General features: G+C 38.5%; 1 long non-coding RNA gene across 1 annotated transcript in view; it reads left to right on the top strand.

Moving 5' to 3' along the window:
- Positions 1–329: 329 nt before the first annotated feature.
- LOC137224480 (uncharacterized) overlaps positions 330–26,672 on the top strand; it is a 41,051-nt gene continuing 14,708 nt past the window's right edge. Inside the window, exon 1 of the long non-coding RNA XR_010943357.1 lies at positions 330–515. This is a non-coding gene — a long non-coding RNA (uncharacterized lncRNA). The remainder of the gene's footprint in view (positions 516–26,672) is intronic.

Here is a 26,672-nt window from a genome sequence, read left to right as displayed (position 1 = left end):
GAGATGTTAAAACAAGCTGCAATTCCAAAGGGGTTAGGAATTATAATGTAGGGTAAGAATTGATTTGTCAAAAGTGCTGATTCATATTTAGCGTTTCACGAGAAACTTTGATTTTCCCAAAGTGATACATGAGGCTTTGGAACAACTTTGCTCTACTCAGTCATCCGATTTCCCTGTGGAGCATACAGGCTTTGTGGTAAGTATTTTGATTCCCAAAGGAATGCCTTTGGGAAATGCCAGACCAGCACAAATCATAAAGCTTAAAAGTGCCTGACTCTCCACTACTACTATTACTACTGGGTGTCTTGCTGAAGTTTCTATACCTTTATGTACTGCAAAAAGTTGAAATGAATCAGAAAACTGTAGCTGGGGGTGAAGGAAAAATAGAAGAGATTACATTTTGTCAATTCTTTTATTCTTTATCTCTGGTTTCTAGGTTTTGGACAAGTAGAGTGAGATGAAAGAACGTCCCTGCTGTCTTACTGAAAGACAAAGTCGTGGTTCCTGGAGCTCAGGTACAAGACTTAGGTTGAATATGTCACAGTTAAATCTTGGGAATGACTTAGTTCTATGCTGGCGGAGAAAAATGCCGCTGTACATTTTTTAGGGTTTGCAAGTAGGACAAGAGAAAAAAAATTAAAATGACTTGAGGATTATTGTGGCCACAGAGAGATTTGAGAGGGCAACTGCAAGTCTTAAGACTTGTATTTGATTATTTCCACTCTTGTTGCCATATATATTTTGAGGCTTGTTGAGCTATTCTTCACTGTGTTTGAGAAAAGAATGTTTTATAGGATTTATAGAACTTGGTTTGAATTATTGCTTCAATACTCTCTACCTCTGTAACTTTAGCCAAATCATGTAGTTCCTTTACTTATCTCTTTTCCTTTTCAATAGAACAAACTTGACAATATCTATCTTTTATAACTCACAAAACTATTGTGGGGCTCAAATAAGATAATAAATAATGAAAGCCTTGATGTCTCATAAAGCAGTAAAGAAATGTAAGGAGTCATTGAGATTACATCATAGAAAGTGAGTCTAGCAAACCGTCAGTATTTTTTACATTCATGTAATCACATTGCCCTACCATATTTTATGTAATAAGATTTCAGCTTTCAAAAGGCACACTCACAAAATTGAGAATCTGAGACTAGGACAGTAAGCTGGCACTAGATTTTTCCTGGTGGTTTAGGATTTCACCAAGAGAACATTAAGATTTCAGGTGTTTGTTTCACTTTGTTTACACTTTGGGCTGGGTACAAAGTTCCAAAGAGGCGTGCCATATCCTTATAAACCCCCATAATCTGCTAGAAGGCCCTTCCGCAGGAGCCCACTACAGAACAGTATGGCAATGCTTTTCTCCCTTCCTCCTTTCCTTCATTCCTGCCATAGGTAGCCAAGTACTTAACGATTTATCTATATGAACAAAGAAAATATTTATTCTAGTGCCCAAACTTGTTTGTAGAAGTCAGAATTTCGTTATCACCTTTCTTTTAAGTCTTCAGAAAATGATATATTTGATATCATTTAATTTTTCAATTTATACATTTCATTTAAAAAACTCACTATACTGAAAGGGAAGCACCACTGAAATATGAATGAGATTTGGTGCACTGATTTTTAATTTGGCCATTCATCTCCTCACTGAAGTGGGGGGACAGATGAAGATATCTGCTTATAATGGACTAGGAAACCTCTTTATTCTGGCACTGGGGGTCAGAGGAGAAGGGTTCCTCCTTGCTGTGGGCCTCACACAACTGAAAACCCATTTTTTCCCGGCACTGGGCTTGAAACGGGAAGGACTCCTCCTTTCTGTGGGCATCACACCTCAGAAAACCCTTTTGTTCTGGCACTGCGTATGAGAGAGGAAGGGCTCTATCCTGCTGTGGGCATCACTTCTCTGAAAACGCCTTTATACCGGCACTGGCGGGGACAGGGGAAGTTTTCTTCCTTGTTGTGTACATCACACTTCTGAAGATCCCTTTATTCTGGTACTGAGGTTGTGAGGGGAAGGGCTCCTCCTTGCTGTGTGCAGCAAAACCCTGAAAACCCCTTTATTCCGGCACTGGGGGTGAGAGGGGAAGGGCTGGTCCTTGCTGTGGGCATCACACCTCTGAAAACCCCTATATTCTAGCACTGGGAGTGAGAGGGGATGGGTTCCTACTTGTTTTGTACATCACACCTCTGAAGGTCCCTTTATTCTGGCACTAGGGGTGAGAGTGAAAGGGTTCTTCCTTGCTGTGGGTCTCACACCTCTGAAAACAACTTTATTCTGCCATTAGGTTGCCAGGCACATTATTATTCTGGCACAGACGAATGGATAAAGAAGATGTGGCACATATATACAATGGGGTATTACTCAGCCATAAAAAGGAATGAAATTGGGTCATTTGTAGACACATGGATGGATCTAGAGACTGTCATACAGCGTGAAGTAAGTCAGAAAGAGAAAAACAAATATCGTATATTAATGCATATATGTGGAACCTAGAAAAATGGTACAGATGAACCAGTTTGCAGGGCAGAAATAGAGACACAGATGTAGAGAACAAATGTATGGACACCAAGGGGGGAAAGCAGCGAGGGGTGGGGGTGGGGGTGTGATGAATTGGGCGATTGGGATTGACATGTATACACTGATGTGTATAAAATGGATGACTAATAAGGACCTGCTGTATAAAAAAATAAAATAAAATTCAAAAATTCAAAAAAAAAAAAAAAAAGAAAAAAGAGACCAGAGAGCTAGCTCTTTGTCTTTCTGTCTTTCTCTCTCTCATTCTCTCTCTCCTTCTCCCTCTCTGCCCACCATGTAAGGATACAGCATCTGTTAACCAGGAAGAAGGTGTTCACCAAGAACCTGACTGCACTGGAATCCTGCTCCTGAACTTCCAGCTTTCAGTCCAGAACTAAGAGAAATAAATATTTGTTGTTTAAGCCATCCAGCCTATGGTAATTTTGTCATAGCAATCTGGATGAACTTGTGTCAGTTGCAGTTGACCTCAATTTCCAATTCGATGATCTGTTTTGGGCTTCAATCTATTGATACATATCATTAGACCCTACTGATCAACCCCTACGTATCATCCAGGTCTTGCATCACTCTCTGACCATCCTTCTCAGTCTCTGACCAACTCCTTTTCCTTTACCTGCTCCTTAAACCGACGATGGGTTCCACCTTCATCTACTCCTTTTCTTGTTCTATTCTGCTAATGAGGTGATATTATTTGCTGTCATAATTTCAGCTGTTACCCATATGCTCCTGATTCCAGATCTATATTTACCACCCTAACATCTACCTTACCCTTATATTTCCAACTGGAGATATTTGTCATTTCTCCCTGGATACCCTTCCAGCATCTTATATCTACCAATAAGAATCGAACTTATTATGCCCCGAATCCACCAAAAGAATGAATTAAATAAATGGAACAAAATTAAGACATATCACTAGATCTAAAAAAAAAAAAACTATTTACAAAAGTATATAAAAAAAGAAAGATTCAAAAAAGACATGGAAAAATAACATGAGGAAATACAGAGGCAAATTTTAAAAATCAAAAAATGTGAAACTATCTGGGAAATAGTTTTCAATGTTTATTTCATATGCTAAGTACACACAGACATACACACACATACACAATCAAAATGTTAGCATTGGGCACTAAATATGCTTAAGATGGCACTTTTACCTTGTCTTAGTAATCAAGGAAAAGATCGGGATTCTCTTAGAGTTGATTAAAAAGTTATTATGGAAAAGACTCAACATAGATGATTTTTAATCATTCCTTTATAAACTCTGTATTTCTTAGCTAATGTAACTCCTTGATTTTATGCCCACTTCTTTTTTAATTTTTAATTTTTTTAACATCTTTATTGGAGTATAATTGCTTTACAATGGTGTGTTCGTTTCTGCTTTATATCAAAGTGAATCAGTTATACATATACATATATCCCCATATCTCCTCACTCTTGCGTCTCCCTCCCACCCTCCCTATCCCACCCCTCTAGGTGGACAAAAAGCACTGAGATGGTCTCCTTTGGCTATGCGACTGCTTCCCACTAGCTATCTATTTTACATTTGGTAGTGTATATATGTCAATGGTATTATCTCACTTTGTCCCACCTTACACTTCCCCCTCCCTGTGTTCTCAAGTCTGCTCTCTACGTCTGCATCTTTATTCCTGTCCTGCCCCTAGGTTCTTCATAACCTTTTATTAAGACTCCATATATATGTGTTAGCATACGGTATTTGTTTTTCTCTTTCTGACTTACTTCACTCTGTATGACAGACTCTACGTCCATCCACCTCACTATAAATAACTCAGTTTTGTTTCTTTTTATGGCTGAGTAATATTCCATTGTATATATGTGCCACATCTTCTTTATCCATTCATCTGTCGATGGACACTTAGGTTGCTTCCATGTCCTGGCTTTTGTAAATAGAGCTACAATGAACATTGTGGTACATGACTCTTTTTGAATTAAGGTTTTCTCAGGGTATATGTCCAGGAGTGGGATTTCTGGGTCGTATGGTAGTTCTATTTTTAGTTTTTTAAGGAACCTCCATACGGTTTTCCATAGTGGCTGTATCAATTTACATTCCCACCAACAGTGCAAGAGGGTTCCCTTTTCTCCACACCCTCTAAAGCATTTATTGTTTGTAGATTTTTTGATGATGGCCATTCTGACTGGTGTGAGGTGATACCTCATTGTAGTCCTGATTTGCATTTCTCTAGTGATGTTGAGCATCCTTTCATGTGTTTTTGGATTGGGTTGTTTGTTTTTTTTGATATTTAGATGCATGAGCTGCTTGTAAATTTTAGAGATTAATCCTTTGTCACTTGCTTCATTTGCAAATATTTTCTCCCATTCTGAGGGTTGTCTTTTTGTCTTGTTTATGGTTTCCTTTGCTGTGCAAAAACTTTTAAGTTTTATTAGGTCCCATTTGTTTATTTTTGTTTTTATTTCCATTTCTGTAGGAGGTGGGTCAAAAAGGACCTTGCTGTGATTTATGTCATAGAGTGTTCTGCCTTTTTTTTTTCTAAGAGTTTTATAGTGTCTGGCCTTACATTTAGGTCTTTAATCCATTTTCAGTTTATTTTTGTGTATGGTGTTAGGGAGTGTTCTAATTTCATTCTTTTACATGTAGCTGTCCAGTTTTCCCAGCACCACTTATTGAACAGGCTGTCTCTTCTCCATTGTATATTCTTACCTCTTTTATCAAAAATAAGGTGACCGTATATGTGTGGGTTTATCTCTGGGCTTTCTATCCTGTTCCATTGATCTATATTTCTGTTTTTGTGCCAGTACCATACTGTCTTGATTACTGTAGCTTTGTAGTATAGTCATAAGTCAGGGCATCTGATTCCTCCATCTCCATTTTTCTTTCTCAAGATTGCTTTGGCTATTCAGGGTCGTTTATGTTTCCATACAAATTGTGAAATTTTTTGTTCTAGTTCTGTGAAAAATGCCATTGGTAGTTTGATAGTGATTATATTGAACCTGTAGATTGCTTTGGGTAGTATAGGCATTCTCACAATGTTGATTCTTCCAATCCAAGAACATGGTATATTTCTCCATCTATTTGTATCGTCTTTAATTTCTTTCATCCGTGTCTAATAATTTTCTGCATACAGGTCTTTTGTCTCCTTACATAGGTTTATTCCTAGGTATTTTATTCTTTTTGTTGCAGTGGTAAATGGGAGTGTTTCCTTAATTTCTCTTTCAGATTTTTCATCATTAGTGTATAGTAATGCAAGAGATTTCTGTACATTAATTTTGTATCCTGCTACTTTACCAAATTCATCGATTAGCTCTAGTAGTTTTATGGTAGAGTCTTTAGGATTCTCTATGTATATAGTATCATGTCATCTGCAAACAGTGACAGCTTTACTTCTTCTTTTCCAATTTGGATTCCTTTTATTTCTTTTTCTTCTCTGATTGCTGTGACTAAAACTTCCAAAACTATGTTTAATAATAGTGGTTAGAGTGGGCAACCTTGTCTTGTTCCTGATCTTAGTGGAAATGCTTTCAATTTTTCACCATTGAGAATGATGTGGGCTGTGGGTTTGTCTTATATGACCTTTATTATGTTGAGGTAAGTTCTCTCTATGCTTACTTTCTGGAGGGCTTTTTATCATAAATGGGTGTTGAATTTTGTCAAAAGCTTTTTCTTCATCTATTGAGAAGATCATATGGTTTTTATCCTTCAGTTTATTAATATGGTGCATCACATTGTTTGATTTGCATATATTGAAGAATCCTTGCATTCCTGGATTAAACCCCACTTGATCATGGTGTATGATCCTTTTAATGTGCTGTTGGATTCTGTTTGCTAGTATTTTGTTTAGAGTTTTGCATCTATGTTCATCAGTGATATTGGCCTGCAGTTTTCTTTTTTCGTGACATCTTTGTCTGGTTTTGGTATCATGGTGATGGTGGCCTCGTAGAAAAAGTTTGGGAGTGTTCCTCCCTCTGCTATATTTTGGAAGAGTTTGAGAAGGATAGGTGTTAGCTCTTCTGTGAATGTTTCATAGAATTTGCCTCTGAAGCCATCTGGTCCTGGGCTTTTGTTTGATGGAAGATTTTTCTTTCTTTCTTTTTTTTTTTTTTTGCGGTACACGGGCCTCTCACTGCTGTGGTCTCTCCCGTTGCGGAGCACAGGCTCCAGACATGCAGGCTCAGTGGCCATGACTCACGGGCCCAGCCACTCTGCAGCATGTGGGATCTTCCCGGACCAGGGCATGAACCCGTGTCCCCTGCATCGGCAGGTGGACTCTCAACCACTGCGCCACCAGGGAAGCCCTGTTGGAAGGTTTTTAATCATAGTCTCCATTTCAGTGCTTGTGATTGGTCTGTTCATATTTTCTATTTCTTCCTGGTTCCATCTTGGAAGTTTGCGCTTTTCTAAGAATTTGTCCATTTCTTCCAGGTTGTCCATTTTACTGGCATACAGTTGCTTGTAGTAATTTCTCATGATCCTTTGTATTTCTGCAGTGTCAGTTGTTACTTTCTGTTTTCATTTCTAACTCTATTGACTTGAGTCTTCTCCCTTTTTTTCTTGATAAGTCTGGCTAATGGTTTATCAGTTTTGTTTATCTTCTCAAAGAACCAGCTTTTAGTTTTATTGATCTTTGTTATTGTTTTCTTCATTTCTTTTTCATTTATTTCTGATCTGATCTTTATGATTTCTTTCCTTCTGCTAACTTTGGGGTATTTTTGTTCTTCTTTCTCTAATTGCTTTAGGTGTAAGGTTAGGTTGTTTATTTGAGATGTTTCTTTTTTCTTAAGGTAGGATTGTATTGCTGTAAACTTCTCTCTTAGAACTGCTTTTGCTGCATCCCATAGGTTTTGGGTCGTGTTTTCATTGTCATTTGTTTCGAGGTATTTTTTGATTTCCTGTTTGATTTCTTCAGTGATCTCTTGGTTATTAAGTAGTGTGTTGTTTAGCCTCCATGTGTTTGTATTTCTTACAGATTTTTTCCTGTAATTGATATCTAGTCTCATAGTTGGAAAAGTCTCATAGTGGTTGGAAAAGATACTTGATAAAATTTCAATTTTCTTAAATTTACAAACGCTTGATTTGTTACCCAAGATATGATCTATCCTGGAGAATGTTCTTGAGCACTTGAGAAGAAAGTGTATTCTGTTGTTTTTGGATGGAATGTCCTATTAATATCAATTAGTTCCATCTTGTTTAATGTATAATTTAAAGCTTGTGTTTTCTTATTTATTTTCATTTTGGGGGATTTGTCCATTGGTGAAAGTGGGGTGTTAAAGTCCCCTACTATTATTGTGTTACTGTTGATTTCCCCTTTTATGGCTGTTAGCATTTGCTTTATGTACTGAGGTGCTTCTCTCTTGGGTGCATAAATATTTACAATCATTATATCTTCTTCTTGGGTTGACTCCTTGATCATTATGTAGTGTCCTTCTTTGTTTCTTGTAATAGTCTTTATTGTAAAGTCTACTTTGTCTGAGAATTGCTACTCCAGCTTTCTTTTGATTTCCATTTGCATGGAATATATTTTTCCATCTCCTCACTTTCACTCTGTATGTGTCCCTAGGTCCGAAGTGGGTCCTTTGTAGGCAGCATATATATGGGTCTTGTTTTTGTATCCATTCATCCAGTCTATGTTTTTGGGTGGAGCATTTAATCCATTTACATTTAAGGTAATTATTGATATGTATATTCCTATTACCATTTTCTTAATTGTTTTGGGTTTGTTATTGTAGGTCTTTTCCTTCTCTTGTGTTTCCTACCTAGAGAAGTTCCTTTAGCATTTGTTTTAAATCTGGTTTTGTGGTGCTGAATTATCGTAGCTTTTTCTTGTCTGTAAAGGTTTTAATTTCTCCATCAAATCTGAATGAGATCCTTGTTGGCAATCTTGGTTGTAGGTTTTTCCTTTCATCACTTTAAATACTTCCTGCCACTCCCTTGTGGTTTGCAGAGTTTCTGTTGAAAGATCAGATGTTAACCTTATGGGGATTCCCTTGTATATTATTTGTTGCTTTCCCTTGCTGATTTTAATATTTTTCTTTGTATTAATTTTTGATAGTTTTATTATTATGTGTCTTGGCGTGTTTCTCCTTGTATTTATCCTGTATAGGACTCCGCACTTCCTGGACTTGATTGACAATTTTCTTTCCCATATTAGGGAAGTTTTCAACTATAATCTCTTCAAATATTTTCTCAGTTCTGTTCTTTTTCTCTTCTTCTACTGGGACCCCTATAATTAGAATGTTGGTGCATTTAATGTTCCCCCAGATGTCTCTTAGACTGTCCTCAATGCTTTTCATTCTTTTTTCTTTATTCTTGTCTGCAGCAGTTATTTCTACTATTTTATCTCTCAGGTCACTTATCTGCTCTTCTGCCTCAGTTATTCTGCTATTGATTCCTTCTAGTGAATTTTTGATTTCATTTATTGTGTTGTTCATTATTTTTTGTTTGCTCTTTAGTTCTTCTACGTCCTTTTTAAGTGTTTCTTGTATTTTCTCCATTGTATAAAATGATTTTGGATCATCTTTACTATCTTTACCATGACTTATTTTTCAGGCAGACTGCCTATTTCCTCTTCATTTGTTTGTTTTGGTGGGTTTTTACTTTGCTCCTTCATCTGCTGCGTATTATCTCTGACTTCTCATTTTGTTCAACTTACTGTGTTTGGGGTCTCCTTTTTGCAGGCTGCATGTTCATAGTTCCCATTGTTTTTGGTATCTTCCCCCAGTGGGTAAGGTTGGTTCAATGGGTTGTGTAGGCTTCCTGGTGGAGGGGACTGGTACCTGTGTTCTAGTGGATGAGGCTGGATCTTGTCTTTCTGTTGGGCAGGACCATGTCCAGTGGTGTGTTTTGGGGTGTCTGTGACCATATTATTATTTTAGGCAGGCTCTCTGCTAATGGGTGGGGTTGTGTTCCTGTCATGCTAGTTGTTTGGCATAGTGTTTCCAGTACAGTAGCTTGCTGGTTGTTTAGTGGAGCTGGGTCTTAGCATTGGGATGGAGGTCTCTGGGAGAGCTTTTACTCTTTGATATTACGTGGGGCCAGGCGGTCTCTGGTGGACCATTGTCTGAACTCAGTTCTCCCACCTCAGAGGCTCTGGCCTGACACCTGGCTGGAGCACCAAGACCCTGTCAGCTACACAGCTCAGAAAAAAGGGAGAAAAAAAAAGAAAAAATAAAAAATAAAGTAAAATAAATAATGTTATTAAAATAAAAAATATTATTAAAAATATAAAAATAAAACAGTAATAAAAAAAGAAAGAGAAAAACCAAACCAAATAACAAATCCACCAATGATAACAAGCACTAAAAACTACTAAAAACAAACAAACAAACAAAAAAAGACAGACGGACCCTAAGACAAATGGTAAAAGCAAAATTATACAGACAAAATCACACAAAGAAGCATACACATACACACTGACAAAAAGAGAAAAAAGAAAAAATATATATATAAAAATGAAGAGAACAACCAAATCAATAAACAAATATACCAATGATAATAAGTGCTGAATACTAAACTAAGATAAACATAAAACCAGAAACAAATTAGATGCAGAAAGTAAGCCTCAAGTCTACATTTGCTCCCAAAGCCCACTGCCTCAATTTTGGGATGATTCATTGTCTATTAAAGTATTCCACAGATGGAGGGTACATCAAGTTGACTGTGGAGGTTTAATCTGCTGCTCCTGAGGCTGCTGGGAGAAAGTTCCCTTTCTCTTCTTTGTTCGCACAGCTCCCGGGGTTCAGCTTTGGATTTGGCCCCACCTTTGTGTGTAGGTCGCCTGAGGGCATCTGTTCTTCTCTCAGACAGGGTGGGGTTAAAGTAGCAGTGGATTAGGGGGCTCTGGCTCTCTCAGGCCAGGGGGAGGGAGGGGTATGGAATGCGGGGCAAGCCTGCGGCAGCAGAGGCCAGTGTTGCACCAGCCTGAGGCACGTTGTGTGTTCTCCTGGGGAAGTTGTCCCTGGATCACAGATCCCTGGCAGTGGTGGGCTGCACAGGCTCCCAGGGGGAGGGGAGGTGTGGATAGTGACCTGTGCTTGCACACAGGCTTCTTGGTGACTGCAGCAGCAGCCTTAGCGTTTCATGCCTGTCTCTGATGTTTGCGCTGAGGGCCGCAATTCACTTCCATCTCTGGAGCTAGTTTAGGCGGTGCTCTGAATCCCCTCTCCTTGTGCACCCTGAAACAATGGTCTTTGCCTCTTAGACAGTTCCAAACTTTTTCCCGGACTCCCTCCTGGCTAGCCGTGGTGCACTAGCCCCCTTCACGGTGTGTTCATGCAGCCAACCCCAGTCCTCTCCCTGTGGTCTGACCTCCGAAGCTGGAGCCTCAGCTCCCAGCCCCCACCCGTCCTGGCGGGTGAGCAGACAAGCCTCTCGGGCTGGTGAGTGCTGGTTGGCACTGATCCTCTGTGCGGGAATCTCTCCATTTTGCCTTCTGCACCCCTGTTGCTGTGCTCTCCTCCATGGTTCCGAAGGTTCCCCCCAGCCTACCACCCGTCCCCGTCAGTGAATGGGCTTCCTAATGTGTGCAAACTTTTCCTCCTTCACAGTTCCCTCCCAGAGGTGCAGGTCCTGTCCCTATTCTTTTGTCTCTGTTTTTTCTTTTTTCTTTTGCCCTACCCATGTACGTTTCTTGCCTTTTGGGAAGTCTGAGGTCTTCTGCCAGTGTTCAGTCTGTGTTCTGTAGGAGTTGTTCCACATGTAGATGTACTTTTGATGTATTTGTGGGGAGGAAGGTGATCTCCACGTCTTACTCCTCTGCCATCTTGAAGGTCCCCTGTATGCCCTTTTTGGCCAACTGAATAATAATTGGTGATATTGAGCAGTCTTTCATGTGCTGTAATCCATAGTAAGTTTATCTGTAGAATGTGAACCCAAACCTGTTGGCACCACTTATGGTATATTTTACATTGCAGTATAGTTTCTAGTAATTTGGTAAGGTTCTGAGTAAGAAGAGCTTGTGAACTAGTTGGCAAGACTATGTGAAAGCAATTTCTTGTCCTCAATGGCCTCATTTTTTAGACTTCGGTTAAAGGCTATTTTGAAGAGGGATAAGGTCTGCAGAAGGAGATCATTGACTAAATGGGTAGTTAGTGTGCTGTTTTTATCTAAAAAAAGTTGCAATTTAGCTCTATGAGCTATAAAATATAATTCTGGACATCTTGAATATGAGATGTAGTAAGTTCCTAGAATATGTGGAATATGGATGCTTAATGGACTTAGAGCCCACCAGTGTCATGTTCATGGGGACTCAAATAATTTTTTTGATAAACAGTTATTGAAAACAATACAAACTTCCAGTAGCAGAGGTTCCTAGTTGAGCCCAGACTGAGTTGACATATAGCAGGGTATTTGTGTTTAAGGACTAAAATCTCTGAAGAGAGCAGGCTTCCTCCTTTCCTACCTTCATCTGTCCTTTTCATAAAGTGAAACAAAGGAGAGATGAGGAAATGGGAGAATTGACATAGATTCTACCTCCCCACTCAAAATGGATTTAATGCCCAATAAAGAAAAAGATTAGTTTTGAAGTTGAAGAACATACCTTTATAAAATATTTTATGTCTCTGGGTATTAATTCCTAGTTCAGATGACAAAACGACTCACTTGAAAGAGGATGTTCTCTCTTTTATGAGGCCAAACATACTAGAGTATTCTCCTAGAAGACTTATTATTATTATTATTATTTTTTTTGTGGCACACGGGCCTTTCACCGCTGTGGCCTCTCCCATTGCGGAGCACAGGTTCCAGATGTGCAGGCTCAGCGGCCATGGCTCACGGGCCCAGCCGCTCTGCGGCATGTGGGATCTTCCCGGACTAGGGCACGAACCCGTGTCTCCTGCATCAGCAGGTGGACTCTCAACCACTGCGCCACCAGGGAAGCCCTAGAGGACTTATTTTCATGGTGGTTTCTCGGAGAGCAGAGATTGATATGAAAATGGGTTATATGAAGCAAGAGAATAAAAACATGGGGACCATCTCATGATGATTATTGCTGACTTTCATTGTGAGACACTCATTTATGAGTCCTTGAAGGAGAAATAAGAGTCAGGACAGGAAGAGGAGGTATGTACATGAAAAGAACTGGAATTTTAGTTTATTGATGAGTATAGAACTTCATTAATAGCTATAGCCTGAAGAGGCCGGGAAGCATTGTTAAACACTTAAAATACAGATTTTTCTTAGGCACAAATGGGTCAGCAGGATATTGTTGTAGTTTTCTACTATTTTAGAATGAAGAGAGTGCTTGAACTGTTAGAGGTTAAAAAATAAACTAAGAATCTTAGTTCTCCTGTTTGAGAATATTCCGAACAAAATGAGAAGAGACCATTCTACTCATTAATTAAATATCTATTTGTTTACTTCTCTGGGTAGAAGATTGATCTTTAGGATGGACCAAATAGAACAAACAATCTAAAAGAAAAATTTTGCCCAAGATAGGTAAAACAAGAATAGCCAGCTATTTTTTTAAAAATTTAGGCGACCAGTTGTATAAAGTTATCAAATAATTTATCGAGGATGTGTAGAGAATCAGGTGGGTGTTTGAAAACTGGGTTTATCTGGAGTAGTTCATGACTAAATGCACTAAAGAAGAGCCATCTCCTAGAAATCATAGAGAACTCAATAGAGGAGGGCCCTAAACATCAGGTCTGAGCTCCTTTTAGACAAGGGGAAACTAAACCAAAGAGAGGGAAGTTAATTTGGCCCACGTGACTCCTAAACAGAAGTATCAAGCTCTATTGATTCTGTTTAATTCTTTTTTTTTCCCTCTTTGTCGTATTCTTATTCTTAGGAAAATAATTCCAAGGATGCTATTAAAAGATAAAATATACAAATTCCTAAAATCAAAGCTAATCATATTGATGCTACAGTGGGGCAACTGATCATTATGGAAAGAATTTAATTTGGTAGATCTAAAAATTACTATCTCATTGACACTTCCAATTTTGACTTAAACAGCAAATAATCTGTCTCTGTCTCTAAAACGTGTATCACCTATATAACTGCTAAACCAAATGGTAAGGATAAATTTTCATCGCATTAAATAAAGAAAACTGGAGACGGATCAGGTTTACTTATGAACTTTATAACACAAAATAGGAACTAGCAAGTTAGGGATGTAGATGCTTTTAGAGTTAAATCCTGTGTTAAATCCCATGAAGGAATAAAACAAAAGGAGAAATCAGTTTGCTAGGGAAGAGCTATTAATTGGTTAAAAGGCATTTGACACTAGGAGCAAAAAGAATGTAGTTAGTATAGGATTTTCCTTTACTTGAGTGATATATTTCCTTGCTGCTTTAATAATAACATTGAAGTAATTGTATTTCCTCAGGAATGTTTTATGCAAAAGATGTTGCTCAATATGAATGCCTGTTAATAGGCTATAGCTCATAAAGCAATAACTTATCTTGGTACATCAACAAAAGGAGTATAAAATTGTATAGTAAAACCTTCTGGTTGGACTGGCTATCAAAGAACATAGTTTATGGCTTTGAAAATGGAAAATGAATTTATAGTTTGAAGTGCAAAAAAGATAATCTTGTGTCTGAATATTTTGTCCTCAATTAACTGATAGCATGTTTTCTATTTTGGGTAAAAGTCTAGAATAAAATTTAACATATATTATAAAAGACTGTCTTACATATACATAAAAATCAAATTATTATAAAGGCCTGATCTGTGCTTTGACAAATTTATTAAAAATATTCTTCAGTTTAAATTCTATCGACCAAATGTATACATTATGTGCCAAATATGGTCACAGGGACTATTGAGAATCCAACTATGGTGACTACCCCTGAAGGGTTTATCATCTGTAGGAAAAACACATGCTAACTGACATAAGATTGACAATGATCTGTTGAAACAGATGTACAGATGGTACTATCGAAGGACAAAGAAGGATTAACCTCAACTTGGGTAGCTTGGAAAGGCTTTAAAAAGTGGCTTGAAAAGTCAATTCTGAGGCAGGATGTGAACAGAGCATTCCAGAAAGGAGAACTAATTATGTCCAGAAACAGAACATTAAGAATAAACTTGGAGACAAAGAAAGTAATTGGATGAGGCTGCAGAACTGGGAGGAAGAGAGAGATGGAGAAGGAAGGGAGGCTTGTGTGTGGTGCTTCATATGTGGTCACTGTCAACCCAGTGAATTCATTGCGTGGAGGTTGTAGGAGATCACACACGTGAAAGCTCCAGAGACAGCCTGCAGACCGGAGCACTAGGCAATCATGCACTTGAGTCCTGTAGCTAATCAGCAGCAGAGACTTCTCTATATCACTGGTGCCCTCCTTTCCATTGCTCTATCTACCTTTAGGCAGCAGTTATCTAAACTCAGTCTATCCTAGTTCCTGGTAATATTCAATTTATTTCCATTCCCTATATTTGCCAAATAGTCCAGTCCTTGACGTCTTATGTTCACACTGCTCCCAAGTCATCTTTCACTGAAACATATTTCATCCCTTGCTTTATCTCTTTTTTTATTTTGCGGTACGTGGGCCTCTCACTGTTGTGGCCTCTCCCGTTGCGGAGCACAGGCTCCGGACGCGCAGGCTCAATGGCCATGGCTCACGGGCCCAGCCGCTCCGCGGCATGTGGGATCCTCCCAGACCGGGGCACAAACCCGTGTCCTCTGCATCAGCAGGCGGACCCTCAACCACTGCGCCACCAGGGAAGCCCGGCTTTATCTCGTTTCATCCCTTAGGCAGCTACTACTCATGCTTCAAGATTCATTTCAAATGACAGTCTTTTGTGAAGGATTTTCTGACAGCACATAGGTAGAATATGTTTCTCAGTCTACCTCAAATTCTTAGACATTCTGTATCACATACCTGTATAACATGTGTATTTGTGCCAACTTAAAGAAGAAGGTATTTGATCCTTAAGATCAAGAAGAAGGTATTTGATCCTTAAGATCAAATGCCTCATAAAACATGTTAACATCATCAACCTGTTTTAAATAAATCATAGAACATGTTTACTTTGTCAACCCCTGTTAAGTCCCAGAAGAGCAAGTCTTTCCATATATCTCTGTTGCTAGGACATAGCCTGGTTTAGCCAGGCTATGTATTAGCTAAATAAATGATTGAAAAAGGGAATCTGAGGATTCACTCTTATTAGGTTTCATATTATATCTTAGGAATATTTCCTCACATAGTGTCTATTAAACTGCAAACTGGTATTTAAAAAGCTTCTGAGTATATAATATCCAAAAATCGTTCCATCACAAGAAAAAGCACAGAGAACACTTCTTTAACCTCTTGTACATCTGTACAAGCAAACATACACAGTAATACATCTGCGAAAGCATTCCATTTTATTAACCTCAACGAAGGCTGTGGTTCATTTCCATTGCAACATTACTCTCTTCTTATCACAAAGAATGTAGTGTTCACACACATGTACACACACTTAAAGCAGGGTGATATTTTACCTACCTGCTTGGGAGGAAAAGCAGAGTAGCAAGTCTGTGATGATTTATTATATGACTGTATGGTGTAAGAGGCAAGTTACTATCATATGTTTAAAATATTTACTTTCCTCCAATGAGTTGCTTATTCCTTCAGAAATGGCTTAGAAAAAAAGCAGTGTGTTTAAGTTGTGTTGACACTACTTTTTTATCTCATACACCTAATATGTGGAACATTCCATTAATGCCCAATAAGTTTTGCATGGGAAAGAGGATAGATTATAAGATTTAAAAATGAAAGGTTGGAGCAGGAGAAGCAAGTCACAATCTACTATAGTTCTAAGGCCTTTAGTACACAATTAGAAGGGCCCCAGGATATAAAACTATGAGTGTGACTGATTCATGAGTTAATGGAATGTAGACGATGCTTTAGATAATGGACCAATAAGCTATTGGACACATTAATTCATTGCCACTTTTTCCAGCCACTTTTCTTTTTCCCCAGCCAGGGTATGTTTCTGATGCCACAGTCATCTTTTCCCTCTGTGCCTACTTTGTGAAAAGCAATCACAGGGGAGAGAGCTTTCCCTTCAGCCACACTTCCTTTGCTTTATCTTTTCCTGATTATTCCACTTTAAAAAAATGTCCTAGACCCTTTAAATAAAGAGTAGGAAGTAGAATCAAAGTGCTCCTAGAGAGCATATTTTGTATCACCTTCTGTGTAGTAAAGAATGTGGCTGGGCTTTGTCTCCACTTCCTGGGATGTAACCTGTAAATCTTTGGAATTTCCCAGAATGTCTTTGTTATTCATGGTGAATGCTTTAGGCCACATCTGATAGTTTATACTGACAAGGTGACTCACAGTGGGCCCCTAGATAGTTTATGCCAAGGAGATGACTCAGGATGGGAGCTGGCCATGCCAGAAAGACCAGCCATGTGATTAGAGGGTTGGGGCTTTGAGCCATGTGATATCAGCCCAACCTAGATGAGAGGGAGCCTGAAGGCTGAGCTCAACTCTGTGGTTAATGATTAAATCAATCATACTTATATAACAAAACCCCAGCAGAACCTTTGGACACCAAAGCTCAGGTGGGCATCCCTGGTTAGTAATACTCCAAATATTTTGACAGATCAATGTGCTGGGAAGGTAATGCAACCCTGGGAAAAATGGAAGCCTTACATTTAAAACCTTCGTAGGCTTACCCTATGCATCTTTCCCTTTGACTCGTTCTGATTTATATCCTTTTTGCTATAGTTCAACTGTAAAATTAAGTATAATGTTTCCCTGAGTTCTGTGCATCATTCTAGCTTATTATTGAAACTGAGAAGATAGCAGCAGGCCCTAAATCTGTAGCCAGCTGGTTAGAAGCAACGGTGACCCAAATTTATGGCCGCTGTTTGAAGTGAGGGCAGTCTTATGGAGGGCTTAACCCGTGAAGTTTGGCGCAAAGCCAGGTGGTTGGTGTCAGAAGTCATTGTATCCACCTTATTTTTCCATAAGGGTAAATTTGAACTCAGGCAGGGTTAGTAATGTTCTCAGTGTCATATTGTATTAGCAGAAAACCTTGGATGAGAGTCAGGTCTCATTTTCCTCGTGCCAGTGTTCTTTGTTATACTATGCTAGATATCAACTCAGATTCCATCTTCATCTCCACAATAGAAATGTGATAGAGAAGAAACCAAAGGAAGCAAAGGAATGGGATGCCAATGTGGGCAAATCTAATATTATGATGCCACCTGATAGCAGCTGTATTTCCTATTTACAAAAGGCTGAGAAGGTGCTGTGCCCTTGGCTAAGTACTTTCCAGCCATGATCTTACGCCATCCTCACAATTTAAATATCTCCACTTAACAGATGAAAAACTGAGGCTCATGGAATCTAATAACTTGCTTCAGGAAGCAAAGATAATATGTCATGGAGCCAGAGTATTGGGGAGACAACGTGGGGTCTTGACAAAACATTCTGGAGGCAGCCAACTTTGATTCCTTATATTGGTTTGAGCTGAACTGTGAGATGTCTTAGGATTTATTTTCGATCCTTTCTACAGAAAAATATCAGATTTGAAATTAAAAGTATTTCTTCAAAACTAGCTAGGACATGAATGCAAGGCAATCTCTCCGACTCCCTTACGTTTCCCCACTTAATTTTTTAATAATTGTATTTCAGAGATGAAGTTTAAGAAATACAACTTACATGAGACTTTATCTTGCCAATTGCGATTTTTTTTAATAATCAAAGAAATAACACTCCATTCAAAATAAAAATTTAGACTGAAAGTTATGTGGCCTTGAGCAAATATCTTAACCATTTGATGAGTTCGCTTTTTCTTCTTAAATGGAGATAATAATGGTACGGGCCTCACAAAGTTGCTGTGAAATATGAACTCCTTAGCACAGTGCCTGGCACATAGTAAGTGTTGACAATAATTATTATTCGGGTTTACATCATCAGTAATCATTATTATTAATAACACTCAAGTGACTCCACTGTTATTGCTTAGTAAAATACATACTCTTGTTTTGTATCCTTGTTTGGTAGAAGAAAGACTATTAAGAAAGGAATCAAATGATAGAGGACTTAGCATGATACTAAACTAGCTGACTCCAAACTAGCTATGTGTCTGAAATAAGAAAATTCCCTAAGTCAGTGTGAGTTCAACTCCAGCAAGAAGCTCTGTCTTCATGAAATCCTTAAAGTCAAATGACTCATAGAACATGTTAACACCATCGATTCAGTTTAAATAAATTGGAGATGTAGAAATCTTCCCATTAACTTCACCAGCATATGCAGTAAAATGGTGAGATTTGGCTAATAAGAAAAATAATTTTAAATTGGAGCAGATGCAAATTGATAACTTGAGGCAGTAAACATATGTGAAGGAAACATTAAAGTACCGAAAGGGCTGCATTCAAAGGCAGTTACAAGGGAAAACAAAGGAGCCAGGATTCTTCCTCACTAAGGCCAGATCCTCACTGCACTGCTGCTTTACTCAATTCCTTCTGGCATCTACATTGTCATGATTAAGTAGAATAAATGTTTCACACTGAGTTTTAGAGTGTGCAATAGAGAAACAAGGCTGAATTACCAGGAATAGCAAAGAGCCACTCTAAATTACTTTGTGTCTCAAGGACACAAGTCTGTGTGCAGAAGTGAAAAGCTGATAAAAGAAAAACAGACTATTCATACAGCAAACACTAGTTGTGAAATTTAACTTTTTTCAGTTGATAGAAAGAGCTAAAAAGAAGACCTATTCAGGCTTTTAAATAGCCTGATGTCTTTCTTCTTTTAATGATATGTGTGAGTGCTAAATCGTTATTTATTTATAAAAGCCACAAAGCTATTAGCAGCATAGTGTGGGAAATAAATATATATTTTTTAATTAGAAGGCATCCCATTAATTAGAAGATTCATTAGACAGCCAGGTGGTTCAGTGAATCAGCTTAAGGTTAATTCAAGAAAGATAATACTGTCACCTAAAATGTGGATACATCTGAGGGTAAACTTTAAAAATAAACAAACAAAATGATCTGGATAATGGGATTCATTAATCACTGGAACTGTGTGTGTGTGTGTTTGTAGGTGTGTATGGCAAGAGGGTCAAAGCTGTCAGCCTGGGAAGCACATTATTAATGTTGAAATTAGTGTGTCAGAACTTGTGTCATAATAAAATATACCTATAAAAAGTAGCATGGCTACTCCTGGTATAAGATACCACTAAGCACCTTCTCACAACCTTTCACTAAAATATCCACGAAGACAAAAAAAACTGTAAAAATTAAAAATGATTAAAAAACCCAATAGTATAATTGAGGAAGATGCAAATGAATAATAATAGTAATAAATTATCTAAATTTTAGCTTATGGTATATCTTATTTTCTTCTTAAAATACATTGTTCCTCCAAATATTAGTTTATTCACATTCATTTATCTAGGTAGAAGTTAAACAGCCCAGAATTCAAGTAGGCAATTAGTGTGAAAATAAATGAAGACCATTTAAATGAGAGCAAGCAAAGACTATTTATTCAGGCCTTGCTACAGCAAGGGAGTTAGCTCTCATCATTTGTGTTTGGCAGAGACTCAAAGGCAGGCAGAGGAGTGGGAAAGCTTCATAGTGGATGTTGGGCTGCACCCCATAGGTCTGCAAGGCCTGTGCTTGCAGCAGCTTCAAGACTAAAGATAGAGCCCAGAGTCAACAACAGAGGCATCAGTGGTTTAGTGGATGGGGGAGCTTACACATCTGGAGCAAGGTCCTGGAGTGACACCCCACCACCTGCAGTGGACGGGCAGGACAAAGTGGCAGTGTTAGCTGGGGCGGGGGTGGGGGGAAGGGGAGATTACCAGTTATAGGGAAATTGAAGTCAGGTGGGCTCATTGGTTACCAGGGAAACCAGCAGAGGGGCACACCCCTCACCACCCCTTTGATAAGCTATTATTAGCTGGGGCCTGGGGCAAGTACATAGGAAGGTCAGTCATGTGAGTAGGGTGTAGGTGAAGCAGGTCCTGCTTGGGCTGGGGATGTACAGAGATCAAGAGAACAGCCATCTTGAGTGGCCTGACAATACAATAGAAAAAAAGGAAGGCTTCAGGTATGCCCTGATTGGGATGCTGTTGGCATAGGGAAGCTGGAGGTGGGCTAACTAGAAGCAGGGTGTCCTATGTGATTGGTTGGGCTACCTATTTGGCTTTCTCTGGTTGATCCTAAATTAGAAGTGGGCGCAAATATTAAGGAAGCTAACAGTTATTAATGAAGTTATTATGAATTAATGATTGTTACAGGGGTTATTGTTTGCCTTCCTGGATTGGTTGCTGTAGTTAGTAGTCGGCCCTCCTTTATCGATTACTGTGGATAATAGGTTGGCTTCTTGGCATGGTTGCACTAGGTTGTGGGTCAGGATTCTATTTTTACACATAGACTGGCCATGATGCATGTGTATATTCAGTCTCTTATAAGTATTGGATTCCAGCAGTGGCATGTGGCAGTTGGGAGGAATGATCCTCACAAGAAAAGTACCATAGAAGTCAACAGAAATGAGCAGGCCACAGTAGCAATGCTTGCTAGAAATTGTGCTCTTCATATGTTACGTCAATTTAGATTAATGAAGAACCAGCCCAAAGGAGGTGGAGAAAGTTGCTACCTCAGTAGTGCAGCGGTACATTGGGTGAAAGCCCGCTTGAGATGCAGAAGCTATATACATTAATCTTTCCTCAGCTAAGTATTTGAGGAAGGTTGTGTCACCTCCTAAGTGGACTGAGAGAAATACCAAGCATTGTCCAGTGACAAAGGCCTGGTCTTTTTGAACATGAGTCAGAAAAAAAAAAAAACCTTTAAAAATCATGATGTTCTTCATAGAAAATTCTAAAGAATAAGAGAGCAAACACAGCATCCAGGAGACCCACAAGAATAACATATGCTACTGCAGGATCCAAAGGAAACTTCAAGAATCTGTTAGGATCTTCATTAGAATCAAAGAAAACATGACTTCTGTGAAAATCATCTGAAAGTCATAAGAGAATTAGACTGATGGAAATGGAGATAGAAGAGATGAAAAAAGATGGAAAAGGAAAAGAAAATTGAAAGCAAAACAGTAGAATATGAATCTTCATTGCAAGTATCAGATCAGGGGCTTCCCTGATGGCGCAGTGGTTAAGAATCCGACTGCCAATGCAGGGGACATGGGTTCAATCCCTGGTCTGGGAAGATCCCACATGCCGTGAGCCACAACTACTGAGCCCGCACTCTAGAGCCCGTGAGCCACAACTACTGGAGCCCATGTGCCACACTACTGAAGCCCACGTGCCTAGAGACCATGCTCTGCCACAAGAGAAGCCACCACAATGAGAAGCCCGTGCACAGCAACGAAGAGTAGCCCCCACTCGCCAGAACTAGAGAAAGCCCGCAGGCAGCAACGAAGACCCAACACAGCCAAAAATAAATAAATAAATAAATAAATTTATTTTAAAAAAAGAAAGTATCAGATCAATGATGTAGGTCACAAACTTGAAACTCTCGTAAAGTGAGGAGAAAAAGGCAACTTTCTGTAAAAAATGAAAGATATTATTGTTATGGCCAGTGAAAAAACCAACAGTCTGTAGATAATTGACCATCCTGAGGGAGAGATAGAAGAAAGGAAAGAAGAAAGTTATCAAATAATAGTGATAATAATATGAAATAATTGCAGCTAACATTTTTTGACTATGCCTCAAACTACATGCTCTGTATTTTATTGGGATTATTAAATTTAATGCACACAATGGACCCATAACTAGTCTTATGTTAACTCTATTTCACAAATGAAAAAACTGAGCTTAAAAGGGTATACAAATATTCCCCTAGGTTATTAAATAAAGCTTTCCTCATAGAATTTTATTTTTTATAAAGTCAATACAAACATGGATATATATATATATATTATATATATATATTATATATATATATAATGTATCCTCTCAAAATAAACATATATATCCTGTCAAAATTTTTGTATTGTTGTTTAAAGAAAAATAAGATACACGTATTCTAGCTTCATTTACTCTCTCTCTCACTCTCTCTCTCCACCCCTCCATCAGTAAACACTTCTAACTTGATTTGTCTCGCCACCACAACAAAATAGGCATTAGGAAAGACCTCTATGTATCTCTAACCAACAGCTATTTTCCGGTGTAGTTTTCTTGACCTGTTGCCTATATTTGACACTGCTGATCAACCCTTCTCAAAACCCCCTGTTTCCTTGGATTCTATGATGCTATACATTTCTGCTTTTCACAGGCTATCATCTTTCTTGAGCCTCTTTTTATTTGAGGGCAGGGGTTGATGCTCTTTCTTAGCTTAGGCATTTTATCTAAAAGCCTTTTCCATTTTCAATCCCCATCTCTCCCTGTGGGAACTTATCTGGCCTTTGCCATTTATATGCTGATGACTCTCAAGGTTGCCAAATCTCTTCTCTGAGCTCCAGACTCCTATATCTTCTCCGATGTCAATATGCATCTCACACAAAATGGACTTCTAGATTCTTGTCATATTTTCCCACCAAAAGCTTGCATCTCCTTCAGGTTTTCCTGACCCAGGAAATGGCATTGCACCATTAAGTGCAACTGTTCAGGCCAAACATCTTAGAGGCATCATTACCAACTCGCTTTCTCTGACACCAGCATCTACACTGGTGAAATTCTTTCCTCACTATGTTCAAATAACCCAATTAGAACCACATCTCTCCTCCTCTACTGCTACCACTTCATGCTGAGCCACCTGGGTTACTGTATTGGTTTCTCAACTGTTCTACCCATTTCTACACTTACAGGATCCTCTCCCATCCTCTTAATATCCACCAGTCAGCACCCGTAGGAATTATTTTAAAAGATAAATTAGAGCACGTCCCATCTTGATCTCAAGTTTTCAATGGCTTTTCATCACACTTAAATAAAATCCAAAATCCTTGATCTTTTTCCTAAATATCTCTCTCCCCATCTCCTAGATGCTTCCCATTCTCCATTCCATTCTAGCCATCTTCACGTTGCTGACCCACAAATATCTCACCATGAGGTCCTCAAACTCCCTGTTCCTCTGCCTAGAATATTCATTCCTCAGGTATTTGCCAAGTTCATTCCCACTGCAGTTAGGTCTCTGTTCAAATATCATTTCAAAAAACTATAACTTTCTCCCCTAGTACATAAGCTCTATGAAGTCAGTAATGATGTCTTTTGTTCACTGGTGTATTGTTTAGAACTTAGTGTATATTAAATAGAAAATGTTTTTTGAATGGATGCGTGACTGGACCTCAGACTCAACATTTCTACCAACAGGCAACCATCATCTTTTGTCCAGATTTTAAAACTCTCAGTCTTTATCCTATCACACCCTAGTGTGTAGGTAGTTTACTAAATCTTACCACCCTCCACTAAGCCTACTGGAATGTTTATATTTTTTGTATCATCTCTCCAGGAGTCTTCTTCCTTCCTTGGTTGATTTATTCAGTGTATTTATTATGTACCCAGCACCCAGAGTCTCCTATTAAAATGCAAATACTCTAGGTTAGTGACAAAGTAGGCCATGGTGAGTCCTTCCTTTCTAGGAAGGCTTTACATGTGAGAGTTTTGTTCAGCTGGGACCTCAGGAAAGTAGGAGCTAGCTATCAGGTCCTGAATACAACCCCATATGGGAAGTAGCTCTCAATTTTTAGTCCATCAGAATCACCTGAAAGATTTTTTTACAACACATATATCTGGGCTGGGATCTCTAACTCCTCTGATACTATAAATCCAGGGTGGGCCCAACAATTTGCATTTCTAACAAGTTTTTAGTAATACTGATGATGCTGGTTCAGGGACAACATTTTGAGAATAACTGCCCGGGAAGGCATTACTGGGGGAAAAAAACTTGTAAAGTAGAAGGAAAATAAGACATCTACCAAATATAAAGCTCCCCTTGACATATCCACTCTCTTCTGTCTGACACTAAGCTGTATCTGAAGAGAGAGGGACAGAGAGACAGACAGACAGACAATGATGTACTAGAAGACAGGAACTCTAATCTAAGCTTCACTCTAAACTGGTTGCGTGACCTTAAATAAGTCTTTAAACTCTTTGAGCCTCAGATTGTTTTTGTGTAAAGGGACAAACTTTTGTTTCACTCACATTAGTTGTAATAATTAAATAATGTTTCTCTGTAAAAAACCCTGGCACAAATTAAACTCTCAAAAATATGTGCACTATTTTCATTTTATACGTTCCCCAGAGCTTGCACTTTCTATATACACACTCATTATTATTATTTATACTCTGATCTTTTACCTCTAGCCAGAACTAAAAAAGGAGTATCTTAGTGTGTCTATGTCCAAGTATTTATACCATTTCTCTTCCAAACCTGTCATCCCTGCGATAATTTTCTTTGTCTTTATAACTTCTCAGGCATGACAAAATATTTCCCAAGAGTTTCCTAAGTGAAATTTTAAAATGATACCGCATTGCATCTGCATGATGTTTTAACCTGGGGACCTATAATTTTGACTGCAGAACTGACTCTGCCAAATCGGTAGCTGCATGACTTGGCCAAATCACTTTACTTCTGTGTCTGTTTTACCATCTGAATATTTGGATAATACCTAGTGTTCCAGTATCTCAGAATGTTGGAGGTGTATCAGTTAAGAATGCTTTTAGCTGTGAGTAATAAACACTGCTGGCCTGGCTTGAATAAACAGGGCTTGATGTTTCTCTTATTTAAAAAAAGAACTGAAAAAAGGCAATCTACAGTAGTATAGGTAATCAACAGCCTCATCAAGGATCTAAGTACCCTTTATCTTCCTGCTCTGTAATCCTTAGTATAGGGAGAGGTTGACAATTTTTTTCTGTAAAGGAACATATAATAAATATTTTTGGCTTTGTGAGCCGTAAGGTCTCTGTTGCCACTACTTAACTTTGCCCTTGTAGTGTGAAAGTAGCCGTAAACAATATGTAAATGAATGAGTGTGACTGTGTTCTAATAAAGCTTTATTTACATAAACAGGCGATGGGCCAGATTTAGCTGACAGCTTCTAGTTTACTGACCTATCTGACCTCAGTATGGCTGCTGCACCTACAGCAATCACATCTACATTCCAGTTAAAAAAAAAGTGTACCTTCAAGAGGGTGAAATGTAGAAGGTGCCTGTCTACCAAGTCTATTCCTCTCCTGGAAGACCCCACTCCTGACTTTCTATCATATGGTATGGTCAGAACTGCATCTGTGGTGGTCCTTATAGCTGTTCCTTATAGCTGTTCACTAGTTATTCATTTCTTTCCAAGCACCTTCCCCTCTACCTGCCCCCTCCCCCCACACTCAGAAATTAAGTGTAGTAAGTCACTTGTATCAGTCAATGAAATTTAAGCAAAAATGATATATGTTATTTCTGAGCTGTACTTTTAAGACCCCAGTGTACAGGTTGTTATATCTCTTTCCCTCTGTCACTAACTATAGGAACATTCCAAATAACAACTGTATATGCCTGGGTCCCAGAGTGAGGACCCATGGAGCAGAGTTCATGATAACTTATATATGAAATGAGTTGAGAGACATATCTTTGTTCTTTTAAGGCACTTATATTTGGTATTTTTGGTAACTGCAGCATAACCCAGCACCTCTTGGGAGATGCAATTCTATATGCACACTAAAGAAGGTAAATGTGGCTTTTCAGCCTCTGTTGTAAAGCAGTAGTTCCCAATTTGTGATCCTTAAACCAGCAGCAGCATCATTTAAGATCTCACTGGAAATATAAATTTTCATCTCTGTCCCAGACCCACTGAATCAGGAATCTGTAACTTAACAAGCTTTCTAGGTGATTCTAATTTATATTTTACTCTCTCTGTAGTAAAGGAAGGAAAGGGAGAAAGGGATTATAAATGACTTTTGCTTCAAAATATAGTGTGTACAAGAATAATGAAGAAAGAAATAAAAAATGCTACATTACTATGTCATTAGCTACTATATTACTATACCCAAGGGAAAGGATATAGATGCAAGTAGCTACTAAACATGCTGTATAACCTTGTTCAAACTGTCATTGTAAACTTTTCTCTAATGAACATTTCGTTTGCAGTTATGGGTATATATTTCAGAAAACAATACATTATCCTGCTTATATGAATGCAAAATATGCACAAGACATCAGATGTATACTTTCAAAATAATTAAATTTTATTTTAACAGTCGATGTGCAAAATGCTAGTTCTGCAATGCCAGTGTTCATGTCACTTAATAACTTAAGAAAGACTCTGGTTGAATGTGATTT

The sequence above is a fragment of the Pseudorca crassidens genome, chromosome 5 (genome assembly GCF_039906515.1).
Source record: "Pseudorca crassidens isolate mPseCra1 chromosome 5, mPseCra1.hap1, whole genome shotgun sequence".
Classification (NCBI taxonomy): Eukaryota; Metazoa; Chordata; class Mammalia; order Artiodactyla; family Delphinidae; genus Pseudorca; species Pseudorca crassidens.
This window is presented reverse-complemented; position numbering and strand designations above follow the sequence as displayed.